General features: G+C 41.3%; 1 long non-coding RNA gene across 6 annotated transcripts in view; it reads right to left on the bottom strand.

The window, feature by feature from the left end:
• The window catches only part of LOC148056515 (uncharacterized), a 201,353-nt gene extending 195,089 nt beyond the window's left edge, over window positions 1-6,264 (bottom strand). For 4 of the 6 annotated variants that reach the window (XR_015703016.1, XR_015703018.1, XR_015703019.1 and 1 more), the window contains exon 1: window positions 6,133-6,222. This is a non-coding gene — a long non-coding RNA (uncharacterized LOC148056515). Of the gene's footprint in view, window positions 1-6,132 lie in introns of all 6 variants that reach the window. The other 2 variants (XR_015703022.1, XR_015703017.1) reach the window with 2 other exon arrangements.
• Window positions 6,265-16,230: the final 9,966 nt, after the last annotated feature.

The raw sequence follows: 16,230 nt of genomic DNA, 5'->3' as shown, positions 1-16,230 counted from the left end.
ATTGTGGGTCCTAATGATGAAGGACATGTTCACATCTCCTTTTCCTTTTTATTTCTTTTAAACTTTACTGTTTTGCCGACATGTTATTAGAATTACATATCTAATTTGTAACAAATCATGTATCTAACAAATTGCCTTTTGTCCTTATTTTCAAAATGCACACTGACAGATCACCATTTCTGGTTGTCTGCTGGGCCATTTGAAGGCCAACTTATTCAGGCTCACAAACGTGTATATCTGGGACAGACAGTTTCATCACAAAGATGGAACTAAAATTCAGAGGAAAAACACTTAGATATTTGATTTCCAACAATAGCCTCCAAGTCAGTAGATGAACTGTGGGTAGCCTTTGCCTTTCCTTTTTTAGTGCGATGAACGTTATCCATTTGTAAACAAAATAACACGTCGGTTCAACATTTTTGCTCAGCACAGGATTTGTAAGAATTTGACTGCAATAGAATTATTTTGAAAATTCTGTTTACTCTTTAATTTTTAGTGCAAGATTTCTTGTCCTGTTTTGACAACTGACCATGAAAGTCACACGTTATGAATTTTGTTTCCCGACTGGATAACAACGTGGCAGATTGAGGATGACATACGCTCACATCAGCTCCTCAGAGTAAAAAAGGGAAGTGGCTGCTTACGAGCTTTGTTGAACAGGAAAAGGGCTAGGCTTGATTTCAAAACTAAGCGAGCCCTTATCTGTTTTATTGATTTAGAAGTGAAAAGGTCAGGCTTGCAAGGGCTGGGGGAGCTCTCTATGCTCCTACAGGTCATTAAAGCTGAACTGCCTTATTTTTCTGCTTAAAAAGGAAAGGGTTGTGCGTGTGACTGAAGGAAATGTAAAATGTGATTTCTGTTTTACACAGCACCTCTACTGTCCAGCTGTCCTTAATATCCACAGGTGGGTGTTATTAGAAACTGTATTTGGGGTTATAGCCAAATGACAACTGTTCCCTGTTTTTCTCCCCTTGAATTACCAATACCCACCGACTTTAGAAGTTGCTCCTGCAGTGCTCCATTCCTCATCTCTGACACAGGCTGCTATGTGGTAAGACAATTTCTTGCTCTGAAAAATATTTGCCATCTTTTAAATGGTATCAACACTTCCTTATCCAAAGCTGCCTTTCTTTTCATTATTCATAATTCCTTTCTTCATCAGCTCCTGACTTATCCTCCTCCTTGCTTCTCCTTCAGCTGTGATTTTCTCAGCCATCTATCAAGTCTCCAACCCTAGGCAATCCGAGTCCAGATTTGCCTATCCTCCACTGATGCAAATCAGCATCACTTAATAAGGGCCATGGAGCCTCGCTACTGTTCTAGTGCACAGGCTGAGCCAAATATTGTAATGACATTTCTCCATTTCTGGAAAAGAAGCCTCTCATTTGCCCCAGTCCAACATACCAACTTTCTCCACCTTTGGCCCACTCAGCCAGTTTCCTCATTGTGGAGGTGTAAATTCTGCTGCAGACAGCGTCTCTTATATTTAATGGAACACAAAGATCGCCTTTTATTTATTTTACACTGATTATCCATGTTTGATGCTGCTGTCTCAACGCATTAATTCCATACATTGAAAACTGCACCTCCTGGACTAGTCATGGCACTCTCCATTTTCCATCCTTGTCCCAAACCTCTGGGTGACTCCAGGAGGGGATTAGAAAAACGGTTTTGAAAGAACCTGATCCTGTCTGTGATCTTCTAAAATTACCTAACTTCCTCAGTAAAACCTCCTCTAATGTGCATCAGCTGCCACAGTAAGCCAGAGAACCGTAAGTTGCAAATGGAGAAAAGGACATCAGAGAGCAGATTGTGTTGATATCTCCAGGACTTTACACCACCAGAACCAGTGATGACTGAGGACCGTGCAGTGGCACATCCTCTCCACACCTTGGAGACTAGGAGTATGCATGACAGCTAGTAATGAGAAAGGTGTGTGGGGACAGAGAAGGAATAATGGGCAGGATATGGTTGCTTCCTTCACATGGCTAAAACTTTGCCTGAGGTGACAGACTGGCCTTTGAACTTGAGGTAAATCTGTGGTTGACTCATAAGGATGTTCAGTTCAGCATCTTCTCCACTTAACAAAGTTCCAGTCCTCACTGCACTTTTCCTGTCCCCATCATATAATCCCCCTTCTGTTGTGCCTGGTCCTTGGATCCACTGAAAGCAGCTGCTGCAAAACACAGTGTGTCCTAAGAATCTCCCCAGCCTTTTTGCACAGATGACCCAAGAGCAAAGCTAAGTGCAGCTTCGGGTTGGTGGTAATATGCAGGCCAGCCCAAAAGCAACAGCATCTGAACCATTATCTTTATCATTGCCTTATTAGCCCTTTAAAGATCAGTCTTTATGTACCAATAAAATGACTGTCTTCGTTGTTCAGCCTAGCTATATATCCACCATCTGTTTTCTGACTTACAGTGCCCATCTCTTATTGCTGACTGGCTCTCATGTTTTGCCCCAGATGTTCAGGCAGTCTGTGACTTCCACATGAACAAACTTATGTCGTCAATGTGAAATTTGGTCTCAACTTTGGCAGTTCACAAATTTACACTACAGCATACCTCTAAAAAGGGTAATCAGCAGCTGCAGCCAACCAGAATACTCTGCATCACCATCCACTACTAAAACCCTTTCGATACAAATAGCAGAGAGTTTTTTTAATAACAATCCTTGCAACAGTAAAGAAGCATGTCAAGTAACATGCCAAGAGCAGGTAATTTGCCTTATACAGACACTGACAGGTCAAAGTCAATTGTAGTATTTCAATGTGCACATCTCAGATTTATGTCAGAACAATTCTTTCCCAGAATCCTTTTGGATGCGAGTGAAAACTCTAATGAGGGTCTCAGAAGACGGACTCATCAACAGAAACTGTCATGACATGCCAGCTGTCATTCCTAAGATGCTCAACCTGTTGAAGATGGAAATTAGAGCTTCCATACTAGCATTGGCTTTTTCAGATATTTACCCTTGGTTCGGTTTGAACTGAGGTTAGAATATTTTGACAGGGAGCATAAGAAGAAAGAACCCCAGTAACTAAACACTTGGGTGCTCAGGCAGGTCAACCTCAAGTAATCCCCTCTCAATCTCAGACTCACAACACCTACACTACAAGGCAGATAAGAAATGTTTATATCTATTTTATAGAAAAGGAATTTAAATACACAAGCTCTTTGAAATGCTGAAGGTTCCCACAAATGCCAACATCAGAAACAGGATTAAAACAAGTTTCCGATGTTACCTCCTACCTCCACACCTTTCTTGTGGATACATTTTTCTTTATATACATCAAACACCATGAAGGCACAATAGGAAAGGTTATAAGTAGTCCTAAAATGGGGCTTTTGTTTTGGACGGTTGATCATTCTTAGCGGAAAAAAAGTGCTAAGGGAGGATTTGAAGTTATTTTTTCAATCACATTGCAGGGCACTGGGAAGAGAACTTCACTGGTGTTCTTCTGGCCTCTTGTAGTCGTTTGCTGTTCCACAATTTCAGTGACCGAGAGTTTAGTCTAATCTCCTGATTCCCAGCCCAGTGCCCTACACAGTTAACACTCTGCTTGAAAGGTTTAGAAAAGAACTTTTATCAATACGGATCAAAGTGCACTGGCAAAATAATGTGTGAAAAGTAGCAGTGGAATCTTATTCCAAACCATGATTGTTTTTAAATGAGTGTCCTACATAAGTCCTGTAATATATAGCCATGTGTTAGAAAATGTGAAAGTCAGAAGTGATGAAAAACCTAGGTCTTGCAAAACATTACATTACAAAGAAATACATTTAAAACCTTTCTTTAATTATCTGTATTTACCTGCATGTTCTTTGAGCTGTGAATTTCCTCAGAATGCTGACACTATTCGCTGAAATCCAGAAAGTCATACGCAGTACTACAGACCCAAACACATGCAGCACCAGAAGCAAAGCATTTCGATGCTGATTTGGATATCTGATTCCAGCAGAGGATTTGTATCATTCATGAAGCTGAACGGGAAGGACCCAGGGAAGGACCCACAAAAGCAGTCATGTGAAGGGAATGGGCATTGTACCCCCAAAGCCTTCACTCCTTCTGAAATTATTTTCTGGTTAATGCACTCTTGTCTAAATTCTACTTCTAGTTGTCATCTGCATTTCTGAATTATTACGGTTTGTTTTCAAACTTATCTTATATGGGCCAAATACCCCATAAATGCAACTCAGTGCTTTACACTGAGCTCAGTGAACTTACACCAATTTATATTACCTGAGCATCTCTCCCAGTGAATCCAGATTTCCTTACTCAATTTGCCTGCTTGAAACCCTAATCTGCCTCTCTCTAGATGTACATCTTATATACCCAATATTAACTAGATCAAATCAGCTTAATTAGCTGGTTAATGTTAATTCAAGTTCATGCATCATCCTCCATTTAAAGTGGGTACAATATTTTACAGTATCTGAAAAATGGCTCAGCTTAATAAACTGATGGAAGAAAAAATTCTTTAAAAAGAATCAAGGGACAACTCTTGAATCCAGATTGCAGCATTACCCAAAGAATATCTGCACGCAAATCCTTCTTCAAGGCAAGTGCTGCACAACAAGCAATTCACCAACGAAAGAATTCCAATAGTATTTGAAATCCTTTTCTGGCTTCTACAGTGTAAATCTGTGTTCTCGTCTACAAACAAGAGAGCTCAAAACCCATACAGTCGCGTTCCGCTGTGCAAGCACCAATCCTGTGGCCGGTTATGTATATCTTGTCATTCTTTTGCATCTCCGTTTCTACCTGCATCTCTTTTGCCTCCCTGGTACAGACAAATGCTGTTTCTATGCATAGCACTACAGAATGAGCCTGGATACGTTTGGAAGTATGGTATACTTTCACATTCATGTCCTGAAACATTTTAATGTCTTATAGTTAATAGCCTTTTTCAACTATTTGATATACACGTTTCACTAAAGATGGTTAAACCCAACACCCATATTTAGACCACTCGTGATTTAGAATTATCCTTTTCTAATTTGTCCGCATTTATGTATTGTAACCCTGTGTATCATATACAACATTTAATGCCGCATTTTGAACTGTAGGCAGCAAATCAGGATGCTTCAGCTCTGTTTTTCATGGTTCAGACATGTCTGAAATATAATGAGAGCAGGGATTTGTCTGCCCTGATTTAATTACTACAATCCAGATAACTCTGTCAATCAATTTTTCTCCTTGTGACTCCTGGCAGGGTGAAAAATGCCTTCATTATGAGGACTGATCATTAGTGGATGTGAAGTTGAGAAGATGATGAAGATGAGTTGTTGGCTCTGGCAGAGAATTGACCCATCAGTGTCATTAAGTGAACTCCAGCAAGCCCAGCAATTCCCATGGGGCAAATCATTGAATTCCTCAGGAGCAAAGGTCTGTGTCTGTCTACACCAAAGCACTTTGAAAAGTACACACATGCAGTTTGCAGTAATCTGATGGATAACTAAACAATTACACAGGCAATAAGTGATTTGTCCTTCCCTTTTCACAAAAGAAACAACTTTTAAGGTACCATATTTAAGATTCCTTTTTATGTGACAGTTTAAATAACACTTAGTTACATCCATTGCCCTTTCAACTCCATATTACAAAAGTTCAGCTCAGAGCTGCATCAACCTCCCAAAGCCCAAATGCTCTTTATTAACAAAGTAAATTGCAAATCTAAGTCCTTTTCCTTCCAAATATTGAAGGACAAGACTGAGTCACTCCCAGCACTATATTAGGGTGGGTTTTTTAATCAATATGTTGTTCATTCAGCAGTAAAAACAGAAACTAAAGACCTTGCCATACAACAGCCTGAGTTACAAGCAATTTAATGACAAATGAGCATGTTTTTTTTCTAAATTATGCTTTAACTGCGAAAGATAATTTCATATAATTGTCATAAAAAAATAAAAAGAAAGTAGATGCAAGGATTACAATGCCAAAGAATTGCTAACAGAGCTACTCACACAGAGAAAATTCTGCTGGAATCAAAGACATACTCAAGAGACCTACAGACAATTTTGGTGACCAAACTAAGAGTGGGTTACAGGTGCAATACTACTTTTAGAATAAGTTGTGAAGTACGTTCTGCGGGGATCCAGAGCTGACTGTGTGCTCCAGACCCCCAGGTACCTTAGTCCAGCCTCTTCAGTTGCAGCTGCAGCTTTGAGGTCTTCCAGTCCCCAGTTAGGCTCCCCTGGCTGTGTTAAACTGATCCCCTCCACAGCAGCATCTCTCTGCTCCTGAGAATCATCACTACCAAACATCCCTGGACTTTATTTGCTCTAGAGGACTACAGATATTAACTGAGTTGGTTTGATTGTAAGGACTTTGATTTCTAGCACAGGCTCCAAACTCCGGTTTGAAGGGAATTCAAGCATGCAAGTGTGCAAGTAGGGCAAGGGGAAACATGCAAGCAACCTTTGGCAGGAGTGGGTACAGAAGGGCATGTATCTTCATGTGGTTTTGTTATTGAAGTTATTGAATTAGGTCTTAAAACTGAGCAAGAAGGGAAGGTGTTACTTTGATGGGAAGGGTGCTGGCTGAGCTAATTGATTCAGCAGTGAGACTGTTTGGAGCGGCTTTTTAGTGCTATGAGTCAGAAGAGCTCAGCATTGACTTTGCTAAATAGTTGGAACTTTTTCTACAGCTTACAAAATCCCTGAAGTATTTTTCCATCTTGATGCCTCAGCTATGCTTAACCATTGAGAAGGCTCTCTCAGGCACTGTTGTGACACTGGCATCGCTGAAGTTCTCTTTCTTTCCCAGCCCACAGCTCTTTTTGAGAACAGCTTGGGTACTTTCTGCAGCATTAGTTCCTGGATGGGCACTATTTAGAAGAAATTCTCTTTTCACTACAGTGGTTCACAGCTAGAATCACAGAGGCGACAGCCTCTGTCAAAACTTACACAAAATGGTATCCAGGATCTGCTAGACAGCCAAATTATTGATAGCATTCACTGAAATAGTCCTGAGGGAGCCCAATTAGGCATTTAGGGCCTTTGTATCAAATCACATTTTAAGAAACAAGCCCTTTCCCAAATATTGTCAAAGCATACGAAAAATGAAGGAAAGAAGAGAAAAAGCAGGGACATGGAAAAGTGGCAGTTAAATCTTCATTTTGTCATTTCACGTAAATCTTCAGCATGACTGGAACTGGGCTTTCCATAGCAGCGCTGAATAAACAGTGTGCTCTGTAGGTTTGCTGTGGTAAACACTTCTAAAGGGGAATTCTCTTTTACTCCTGACCACTCCTTCCATATAATAGGAAAGGGTGGAAAATTACTTTAAAAAGTCGAATTTCGTTTTTCTTCCAGCCTCTCTTAACTCATGCGGGTTCTTAACCAATTTTCTTCAAACTTTCCAAAGCAAGTGACATTTTGGCTGAAGACAGGCATGAAAGGCTTTGTCCCAAAATATTTTTTTCCAGAAAGCTAAAAAAGTGTGAAAATGTTCCTTCCCTAACTAAACCTGATATTTGGCCTAACGACTTATGCCACTTCCAGCTCTCTACTCTGTACCTTTCTGTAAATAAAATATTAGAGAAAAAATAACCTGACAGTGAAATGAAAAACAGTCTTTCCAAATGGAACTGATCCCGAAACCTGAACATGGAGTTGTGATTCTTAGGCCTATGCTAAAAAAGCCCAGCTTCTGCCAGCTCTTCTCAATGCCATGCTCCGTAAGGATTTCCAATGGAAATCACTGAGACCATCTAGTGAGGCAAAGTGCTTCATGATTAAGGGCAGCATTTGGGACCAGCACCCCGAGGGACTTACACAACACATAATTTGGGAGAACGTTGAGAAAATCAGGAAAGGAGGAGTGGGAAGTAACAATATGGCAGAGGTGTTATATTTATATATATACGTGAAAGAAAGAAAAACTGGCCAAACTGACTGCGCCTTTGCTTCAGTCAAGACAGCAAGCGCCTTCCCAATTTCTGCCTGCTTAAATAGCTTGTATCCTCAAATCTGTGGCTGCAATTTGAGATGGCGTGTTTGAAAGCTGTTCCCTAAATCACTCATGGACTGGAAAAATCAGAACCAAGAGGTTCTTAAAGCAAACCAGTAATCTTCAGTAATCATGAAAACTACATATAATTCAATATATTTACATTAAACAAGTCAACCAAGACACAGCCATTGTGCCCAGAGTGCATGATGATACTTCAGGAAGCACTTGTGATGATGGGTCAGATCTACCCATGGTGTCATTCCACCAATTTCAGTGAAGTTATAGTGGCGATGAACGCGGCCCGTTTCCAAAGGCACAAAGCCAGTAAGTAGTCTGCAGTGGGATTCTGATAAATACTGCCATCTGCAAAATGTTATATCCAGTGCAGGGCAGAAACAGATGGAAAAGCTTTTCAATCCAGAGTACCAACTTAAAATAAACATCCTTAAATGTATCTGTTCCTTCAACGGGTATTGAAGAACAGGCAAAAATAAATGAATGAAATGAGGGAGGCTTATAAATTCTTTATTCACAGTGACCAAAGTAAAACCTCTTGAGCTCACATAAATCTTCCTCATGCAGGGATCAAAAGCTTCTTGTTTTCAGGACAAAATGAGCATGTAAGTCACAATGGTTCCTGAAGATAAAAAACACGTGTGTGCCCATTCTGTTTTGTTCTAATGAGAACCCCCGTTTCCCACCTAGTTATCTTCACCTCAGCTCCTTCCAAAGACCCAAGTTGTTGCAATCCTCTTTATAGCAGCTGCGAAATTTCCCTCCTGAGCCCATCACTGAGATCTCAATAGATGGCTGAGGTTGGCCATTAAGCACTATAAAGGGTCTCTTTCTTTCCATCAGGATGCCCTAAGTACGCTGCCTCTATAAACCAGGAGTCTAGATTTTAACAGTAGAGTTTCTACTGGTTACCGCAGATATTAGCTCCTAAGCATGGGAAATAGCATAAGATACAAGCCTCAGTCCAACATGCTCTTTGAACAAGAGTAGAGACGAAATATGCTGCCAAATGGGAAATGGTTCTGCTTTTGTCCTTTATGTCAAATACTGAGGGAAGACTTTACATGCTTGTGTACATAGATGTGAGTTAGCTTCAAGCCCAGGAGAGCAAGCAAGCAAAGATAATACTATCCCTGGTTTCCAAAACAAACTTTAAGTTTGGTTGCCCTTCATTATAAGACACTGTTTTGCCTATAAAGTCAGGATCGTTTTGTTTAAGAGAGCTGCATGTCTCAGAATGCAAAATAAATGGCTACAGTCACAATGCTGAAAGGATTGACTTGGAAAATTGCAAATTGAATGAGGAGAATTACTCTGGCTAGACACACACATCATTAAGAATTATTGGCATAGGGGTTTCAGCAACACTGGATGCCTGAATGAGAGAACTTCAAGCTTAGAGGAGACAGATTTAAAAGGCTTTAAGATAAACTAAATGGGCTACAGATTGCTTTATCTGGCAAATCAGTGTGCCATGGAAACATGCAGTACACAATGAAACATATGTAACTAAAACCTAATTTTATGGAGGCATTTAGGTAGGTAGCTTGGACACGATTTCAAGGAGGTGAAACTGAACGGAAGAACAGATGTGGTTTTTACCTAGCAAACTGTATCCCCAGGATTCAGGAGATAACAAACTGATGGTTGGCATTTGAGTGAGCAAGTCTTAAACTCTCCCAAAAGGAAATAGGATGTTTTTCTCCTCAGCCCTCTCCAGCAACTTTCTCTCCGTGCCATTTGCAAAAAGAAATCTCAGGGACAAATCTTCAGCCAGTGTAAAATTGGTGTCTCTCCAGTGCAGTGAACTGATCTGCACTGATCTGAACCAGCTGAGGGTTTGGCTCCTGGACTTCTGAAATAACCTTGGGGCTTTCGTTATTACAGCTGTATTTTGTAGCTATCTTTGTGTTGATTGGCGTGAAGGCAGGGCAGTGGGACAACACAGAGAAACTGGGGTGTAACGGAGCTGCACTGAGATAAACTGGAAACTGCTTTCAAATTATGACCCAGAGGCATCCAGACGTGATCCCTGAGTCAATGGACTCACACTTGAGATGCAGGAAAAGAAGCACTAACAGCTTCAGTGAATATCTCTAGAGGTTTACGCGTATATGCTGTTTTTCCTTATGATCAGTGACTTTTCCTTCTCTGCAAATCCTCAGGCCTGATTTCATTCTGGCATAAATAGGAGTGACTTCACAGAAACCAACGGCAACATCTGTAATTACATGAAATCTGAATCCAAAAGGCCAGGACAGAGAAGCAAAAGGAAGTGTGAGAGCTAAGGGAAGCAAGCAGGTTTGGGTAAGCAGCATTCCTGGAAGCTTCTCCTTCAGTTTCAGTACAGACTCACATCTCGACAAGTCCCTTGACGCAGAACATCAGACTCCCTTTTTGAAGTCACGATAGCATCACTCTCTTTTGAAGTCACGATGGCACCAATTACAGGCTGCAACTTTTTGAACCCTCTCAACTCCTCTTCCTGAAATACTCCAAGCCATCGTCTTTGTTGTTTCCTGCTTTCCTCCCCAACACATAATATACCTCTCCATCGCTCTATGCCTTTCCCTGTGGGGCTAAACTTTTGATAGACTGTCATACGTCAGAGATACTCTTTAGCGCTAGCAGCACTAATGGAAAAACCAGCTCTGTCGGAGGACATTAATGTGGGCCAAATTTTGCTTTCTATTACACTACCATTGCTCAACCTTTTCCATCCTGAAACTGTTCCCTTCATCCTGGCATTTAATACGCCTCTTCCTTTTAAAAAATGTTAGAGGAAGGTGAGAATGGCCCCTTGGACACGTGTTCATGAAAATCCATGGCAGCCAAGCATCTGCTCAGACTGAGAACTGTTGTGTATCTGCAATGCAAATGCAGAATAACACATTTATTCTGCTGTAACTAAACACCGGAAGCTGGCTCTGCAGATTCCTCCCACTCCTCCTGGTGCTTGTTTCCATCCATAACATTTTTTCCAGTAAGCACCTGCCTGACTCCTATTTAATACAACCACAGCTGCAGTTTCCATAGCTGCCTTTTGACAGCACAGTCCAAAATGAATCATTCTCTCTGTGAGGAAATTTCTCCAAAATGCTTTTTCTTTCTCATCTCTTCCTTAATCATCTCTGGATTCCCATTATTTCTAGAAGGTATATGATTAAATTCCCATTAGAAGATCACCTGTCCCCCATCCCTTTCCAACCACCCACTCAGAGTCAAATAGGCTGCCACAGCACTAAGTTGTCTGGTCCTTTTTTTAATAGTCAGGCTCTTACAACTCTTCATATTGCCATCTATCATGAGACATCACTGACAATTCTGCTAAAGCCCCTATATGGATAAAATATATTCTGTCAAAAAATGCTTAGGATGAACTGTATTTTGTCAAGCACCTTCATCTATTTAGTGTAGAATATTAATCCTGCCAAGTATCTTAAAACATTCTGTCGACAAAGCTCCATCTTTTCAACATGGCACAGCAAGATTTCTTCTGTTGAAATTTATTTTTGCTATGTCTAATCATTAGCTCATCCTCAGCATTGGTTATCTCTTCCCCTGCCTATGTTTTTGAGATACCCAACAATAAACATTGATCAGATCCTCAGGTGTAGGAATTCCTCCCTGTTCACTTCAATCTTGCATTATGCTTTTCCATTCTTAGCTGCTCCAACTCTCATCTGCTCAGTCATGGTCTAGACCAGAACTTGTCATGGATTCATAGGGGCACAGAGAAAGAGGTCTATAAGAGAATTCAGAATTAATCCCATCCATCTGTTCATCCCAAGGCAATACATGCTGTCCACATCATCATTGGCAAATATTCACTGAACCTCTTTAAAAAGTAGCTACCTGGTTTTGGTTTGCCAAGTGAGCAACCAGGCCAGAAGTAACCATCCAGACCTACTCACACTGCAGGAATTCCCTGAATTAACTCCAGTTTGAACTACAACATCTCTCTTAAAAACACATCCTGTCCCCCATTCAAGTTTAGGTGACTGAGAATCCAAAGGTCAGGCACCCTCCTGGCTCAGTGCCCGGCTTCTTCTGAGACTACACAGCATGGCCAGGCATTCACAGCATCCCTGCAAGTTATTTTCTGGAGGCTAGTTCCACCCAAACCCCCAAAACTTCTTTCAATTGCAGGCAACTGATTCATTTTATTTAACAGCAACTACTGCCAAAGTTCTGGATAAATCAACACAAGCTCTCAGGTGCAAGCAGAAGAGCTCTCAGAACATGGGTTAACTTGGTTCTCTCTACTTCACGTGAGTGAACAGTCTGTGTTACTGTATGCAAGGGGCTGTGCACGACCCCAAAGGGAGAGATTTGGAGAAGAAACAGGGCAAAAATGAAGCAGCTCAGAAGGAAGTGTTTAGCACAGAGCTTTCTCCCAGTCAGCGGTACCCATTTCTCACACATGCCACACACTTGCTTAGGAACGACTGAAATTTCAGTGACATGAAGTGTTCACTAGAGAAACATGTTCACTCGGGACTGAAATCAGTACCATATTAAGGGCAACATCCTCTTATTTATATCAGTGACTAGCCCTGGAAGTTAGGGGAAGGGAGGAGTATATACAAGCAAAGAATTTGTCCAGTAATTCAAAATCCAGTCAGTAACCACAGTAAACTCATCACCAATGACCTGCATGCCAAAGATTTAATCTCTGTCTACAGAGATGTAAGATCAGGACCGGGATAAATTTTGCTCTATCTACCACATGTTTTATCATCCATAGTAAGATATATAGAGCTAACAGAAATTAATTTTGGCAACAGGGTAAGTAATTAAATTAAACAGAAAGCATTTTCTGTGTACTGGAGATGAAGTTGACGGGAAAGCATTCACACAATAAACTGAGGAGAAACATGGTATGCAAAGGTTAACCAAAGCTTGCAGCAAATAAAATGCGCCGCTTTCTCTGCTCTGTATGCAAGCAATACTCTTATAAAGACAATGAAAGTTTTACCTCAAGGTAAAAATATTGAATCTGATTCTAACAGTAATAAGTCATTCATATAGATTGATATAGAGCCAGGTACCAATGTGGGATATTTTTTCCCAGCCTCAAAAACCTCCTTAAGGAGATTTAAAAAGGAGAGAGATTCCTCTTATGAAGTAGTTCTGCTTCCTGCACCCCATCTTGCAGCCTTCTGGAGGCTGGATGAACCAGAGGAGGTGAACAGACACCCCCCTCAAAAGTGTTTGTTCCTGGCTTCCCTTATTCAGGGCCTGATGCCAATGGCAGTGATTGAAAGGTCATGGCTCCTCACAGATCTTCCAGTAACACAGTTCTTCAGTGGGAAAAAAAGGCATTTTGAACCAAATTATACTTTCCTTTAAAAAATCTGATTTCCTCCAAAAACAATAAGACTTCATTAGAAGACCTATGGCAGAAAATCACAAATGCTTCAGTTTCAGGGCTGAAAAATATCAATATAAGCTACGGAAAAGATGTTACAGTATTAATCTGAGTTTCTAAGTGCTATGACAAGTACAAATGAAGATGAAATACTCTATCTTCCAGCTACAGTGGGTTTGATCCTGAAACCTGGAAGTGAAAGGTCCCCAACCAGGGGATTCGATTTTTTAAAAATATTAGATCAAAAGTCAAAAATCAGAGATCCTGATACAACCACCTGGAACCGAAACCACATAAAAGCAAAAAAGAAGGGCCAGTAGCAGGAAATCAGGAAGGTGATACTTGAAATCTCAGCCACAATTGATGTAGATTCAACAGTGCTCTTCCATATCGAAACATCTGAAGCAGGGAATATAAACAAAACCATACTAGTAAAAATATTTCACATTCTTAAAATGATTACCATGCGAATTTACAGAACTTTACTTTCCAAATCATTCTATTAGGTATTCTCTTCCTCCAGCTGAAATAACAGCAATGAGCTATTCTCGCTACTCCTTTCCTGTAGTCTTCCCATAATCAAAGCAAATCAGCAGAAGAAACAATATGGAAAGGACAAGGCCACAGTCATCAGAATACTTTGAGTCTTCCTCTTGCTGAGATTAAGACCTCATCTTGTTGAGAAGAGTCATGGCCTAGCTGTACTCTGTCTCCACTTTCTGCTATAGGAATAGCAAAAATGAGGGGGGAGGGGGTGGGGAAGCGAAGCATAATATTGTGAACTTCTGTTAAATCGCACAATCTGTGCTCCTGCACTCACATAGTGTTCCAAACCTCCCTTCTACCAGATCTTCAACACAACACAAGCCACCAGGATAGGCTGCCTCCCATTGTGCCCTGTCTTTTAAAAGCAAACATTGTTCATAACATGCATGTTTTAAAAAGGATGTGCTCTCTTCAGAGAAATGCTTTGGCATGTGGATTTGGGCCAGCATCAACAGAGCTGGTTTTCCTATGAGTCTTCTGCCTTGAGAATTGTCACATACATGGCAAGTACTCTTGTCAATCTGTTTTTGTGAAGACCACCCCTTGCATTTCCCTAGAACTGTGGGCTCCTATTCAGTGCTGGGGTTATACCCATACCATAATCATAGAATCTCTCCAGTTGGAAGGAACCCATAAGGATCATCAAGTCCAACTCCCTGCTTCCTCGCAGGACTACCTAAAACTAAACCATATCACTAAGAGTGTCATCCAGGTGATCCTTGAACTGTGGCAGGCTTGGTGCCGTGATCACTTCCCTGGGGAGCCTGTTCCAGTGAGCGACCACCCTCTCAGTGAAGAACCTTTTCCTCATGTCCAGTCCCTTCCCCTGACACGGCTTCATTCCATTTCCACATGTCTGTGATTTAGGCTTCAGAATCAATTCCTGCTCTAGATTTGCCCAAAGCTTGAGGGAAAGGGGGGTGTTCCATAACTGAACATCGTCAAAGCAAGCTGTGAAACAAAGGGCAGAAAATGAAAGTCTGTTGGGAACAGAATGGAGCAACTGGAAGCTTGTTTGAATAGAGCATTTTTCCCTTTCATTTCTTTGGGTCTAGTATGAGATTAGTGCTCCCAGAACAGCGGATCTTTTGCGATGGCTAAGGAGAGACTTCCCCACATCACATGTGGGCACACATACATACACGCACAGAAGTACTGTTGTAATGGGCAAATCAGAAATGCGAGAAGCAAATCAGGATAACAAAGAACGTCTCCTCAGAAGAGAGCTCCTGGCCTGAAGAGCATGTCTGCCTGCCAAAATATAAGCACTTGTGAACACCAACTCATTTTCCAAGTGGGCCAGGCCAGGGTAAACTTGCTGACAAGTTAGCTATTTGTTCCTTTTGGGAGCAAAAGATGCCTTGCATCTTCACCAAATGAAGCCAGTGATTGCTGCAAGCAGCAAGCTCTACTGCAAATTGTAGCCTGTAATATTTCTTCCTTACGATAACGTCAGGTGCTAGTACAGCTCCATAATAGTAACTCTGCAGACGACCAAGGCTTTTGCAGCCATGGTAAGTAAATGGTGGCAGACCAGTGGCTTGTGGTATTGATTTTTGTGATAAATCTGCCTTTGCGCTCTGTGCTTCAGCCTGACAAAGATGGCTGCCAGCTCTTGCCAGCTCCGGATACCTGTTCTTCTGGAAGCAGCCCTCTCAGATGAACACCACTTTGCCAAGCCACAATTAGCCAGAGGCATTGTCAGAATCTCAGCAGCTTTCTCTTAACAGGGAGCATGTAAAATGGAAACTGGCCAAAGAGCTAATCTCCACAACCATGGAAAAAATGCTCCCAGGAAGAAAAGTTCCCTGGTCTCCTCTACAAGTACATTGCTGAAATAAAATGGCTGAAGTAGCACCATGCTCTCATTCCCATTCACAATAAATCCCTGTGGACCATTCTCCCAGGAAAGGGAGTACCTTATTCTGCTTTGCTTACTACCTTACTGATGGCTATCTTGCACAGAGAAACCAAAGGGGAGAATGCTGCTTTCAAACAAGTTTCCCGTAGCTGCAGTCTGTTCCCAGAGCTGTGTCAGGGAGCTCCTGGGATAAAATATTCTATTTTATTTGTATTTCTACATATCTCAGTGACTTGAAGCAGTCCACACCTGCACGATGAAAATGAACTTTGCTTGTGGGCAACTTCTGTGGGCCTGTGGATTTTTATTCCCGTTTCCTGTTCTTGGGTTCCACTGGCGAACATTAGGTGCTGTGGAGGGGAGAAGGAAAAGCAAATGCAAATAAAGGAAGAGCTTTGTATACATCCCCAAAAGAGCAGACAGAAAAGGTCAGATAACACGTATTAAAAACAAATAGCTGGAAAAATAAACAGGATGCCTG

Source organism: Nipponia nippon, unplaced genomic scaffold (genome assembly GCF_047370975.1).
Source record: "Nipponia nippon isolate SJK-2023a ecotype South Korea unplaced genomic scaffold, ASM4737097v1 scaffold_13, whole genome shotgun sequence".
NCBI lineage: Eukaryota > Metazoa > Chordata > Aves > Pelecaniformes > Threskiornithidae > Nipponia > Nipponia nippon.
This window is presented reverse-complemented; position numbering and strand designations above follow the sequence as displayed.